Below are 3,344 nucleotides of genomic sequence, written 5' to 3' on the forward strand. Positions count from 1 at the left end.
TGATATTTCCATATATGTCTAAATGATTGATATTTTCAAATATTTGCAAACAGGACTCTAAAGTTCCTCTGACTAAAAAAACAAATCATATGCACAGGCATTGTATGCATCATGTGCATAAGCAGGTTTTGCTCTAGGCTTCTTGTTCATTGGTCTAACTTTGTGTTCTTCATTTATTTTGAAGACAAGCTGACTTATCGGTACTACACTCGAGCCATCGCTTCAAGACTGATGGATCATCCAGAGCAAGAGAACTGTGAACTCAAGGAGGAAGTGGCCAGATTGAATGCCCTGATGGAGTCTTTCATGGCCGCCCAAAGCCAGTCGTATCCGACACCTTCGACTCCTTCCCAGAGGACAGTCATCTCTGAGATTGCCTCTTCAACAGTGCCTGCGGCCAACACCCACTTTGCACCAACTGCTATGCCAGCCGGGTTTCCCTAGGGGATTCCTGAGGTTCTTTCCCCCACATTTGCTTCTCTTCCGGCATCTAGCCAGGTCCTCGTCGTTCCACCTCCTATCGTGCATACTATGCCAAGAGTAGACGACACCATCTACCACTCGGAGCCGTCTGAGGGCCCAAATGTCTATGAAAAGATGGATGCAATGAATGATCAGTTTCTTGAGCTCCGCAAGGAACTCAAAACTCTCAGAGGAAAGGACCTCTTTGGCAAGTCTGTTGCTAAACTCTGCCTAGTTCCAAATGTTAAAATCCCTGTAAAGTTCAAAGTGCCTGACTTTGAAAAGTACAAGGGAAATACTTGCCCTCTCAGCCACCTGGCTATGTATGCAAGGAAGATGTCGACTCAGACCGACAACAATCAGCTCCTCATTCATTATTTCCAGGACAGTATGTTCGGTGCTGCCCTGAGATGGTATATGGGCTTGGACAGCGCGAACATACGATCCTTCAACGACCTTGGCGAGGCCTTCGTCAAGCAATACAAGTATAACATGGATATGGCTCCCGATAGGGATCAATTGAGAGCCATGTCCCAGAAGGACAAGGAAACTTTCAAAGAGTACGCCCAGAGGTGGTGAGAACTAGCTGCACAGATTGTGCCTCCGCTGGAAGAGAAAGAAATGACCAAGATCTTCCTGAAGACCTTGAGCTCATTTTACTATGAGCGGATGATTGCCAACGCTCCTTCTGACTTGACCGAGATGGTGAACATGGGGATGCGTTTAGAGGAAGGAGTCAGGGAAGGGCACCTGACTAGAGAAGAATGCTCTTCTTCCAAACGATATGGGGAGTTTGGAAAGAATAAAGATGGCGAGGCACATGTTGTGACCTCCCATGTTAAACCCAGAAGACCCTCAGTAAGGAGGAAGGTCGTGCGTCCCGTCGGTAATCAGCATCAAGTGGCTCACATAGCACCTGTTTTCAGGGAAAATCAGCACTATCAGCACAACAATAACCAGCAACAGCAATATCAACAATATCAACAACAACATCACTGTCCTCAACAGCAGGCCTACCAGCCTCGAAACAACAATCAGACTAGTACCAGCTATGAGAGGAAGAGGGTCACCTTTGATCTTATTCCTATGACCTACGCAAAGCTATATCCTTCTTTGATAGAGAGAAAGTTGATTACTCCACGCGACCCACCTGCTATACCTACCAACCCTCAGTGGTGGTATAAGCCCGAGCTACATTGTGTTTATCATTCCAGTGCCCCCGGACATGATGTGGAAAACTGTTACCCGCTGAAGACCAAGGTTCAAGACCTTGTGAGAAGTGGTATCTTGTGTTTCGAGGACGTAGGTCCCAATGTGAAGAAGAGCCCATTGCCCGAGCATGGGAAATCCTATGTCAACATGGTCCAGGGTTGCCCTGGTAAATATAAGGTCAAATATGTCAGCCATATTCGACAATCTTTGGTCGAGATGCACAGACTGTTGTGTGAATACAGTCATTATGAGCACGACCATGACAGATGTCATGTTTGTACTGTCAATCAGAGGGGATGTCGCTAAGTCCGTAAAGACATCCAAGAAATGCTGGAATAAGGTGTAATTGAAATACTTCAGAATCGCAATGTTGATGATGAAGTCAATGTGATATCTCCGGTATTTCAGATCTCAAAGCCTGTTGTCATCCGATATGATGGCAGCAAACAAAAGGCTTCTCCCTCTTTGATAATTAAACCAGTTGGCCCTGTGCCATACTCTTCTAATAAAGATGTCCCCTATCGTTATAATGTTGTGGCATTGGAAGATGGGAAGGAGGCGCCCCTTCCCTCTACTTCTGTTGTTAATATTGCCGACGTCAGCGGCCTGACCCGTAGCGGTCGTGTTTTTTCGGCTCCGCCGAAACCCCAGGCTGACGTCCGAAGGGTTGATGCTCCTGATTATGCTATGCAACCGGTTGGGAATGTTGTTATTGCTCTGAATCCAGCACTTGTTGCTAATAAACCTGCCACTGTTGTGAGAACTCCTGTCTCTGCTGGCCAGAATGGCACCATGAAAGAAGACTATGATGAGATGATGAGGCTCATCAAGAGGAGTGAATACAACGTTGTAGATCAGCTTCTACAAACGCCATTAAAGATCTCTGTGCTATCTTTGTTGATGAATTCAGAACCACACCGTGAAGCTCTGCATAAGGTGTTGGATGTGGCGTATGTAGATCATGACGTCACAATAGAACAATTTGATAGTATTGTTGTAAACATTATCGCTTGTAAGAATCTGAGTTTTTGTGATGCTGATCTCCCTGGGGAGGGAAGAGACCATAATTTGGCACTTCACATATATATGAGTTGCAAGGATGATGCCATGTCTAATGTGTTGGTAGACACTGGATCATCACTGAATGTGTTGCCAAAGTCCACTCTGGCTAGATTGTCATACCAGGGGCCTCCCATGAGGCAGAGTGGACTAGTGGTAAAAGCTTTTGATGGATCCCGTAAAACGGTGATTGGTGAGGTTGAACTCCTAGTCAAGATTGGACCAAGTGATTTCCAGATCACTTTTCAGGTCATGGATATCCACCCATCATATAGTTGTCTGTTGGGCAGACCATGGATTCACGAGGCAGACGCCGTGACATCCACCCTACACCAGAAATTGAAATTTGTCAAGAACAAAAAGCTGGTGGTGGTAGGGGGAGAGAAGGCTCTCCTGGTTAGTCATCTATCTTCCTTTTCTTACATAGATGCTGAGGATGAAGTTGGGACGCCGTTCCAAGCTTTATCTATTGCGGAGCCTACTAAGAAAGGAACTTCTTCATTTGCATCCTACAATGATGCTAAGTTGGCCAATGAGCATGGCACAACTACTGGTTTGGGGCAAATGATCAAGATGGAAAATAACAAATCCCGGGCTGGCATAGGGTATTC

Source organism: Lathyrus oleraceus, chromosome 3, assembly GCF_024323335.1.
Source record: "Lathyrus oleraceus cultivar Zhongwan6 chromosome 3, CAAS_Psat_ZW6_1.0, whole genome shotgun sequence".
NCBI lineage: Eukaryota > Viridiplantae > Streptophyta > Magnoliopsida > Fabales > Fabaceae > Lathyrus > Lathyrus oleraceus.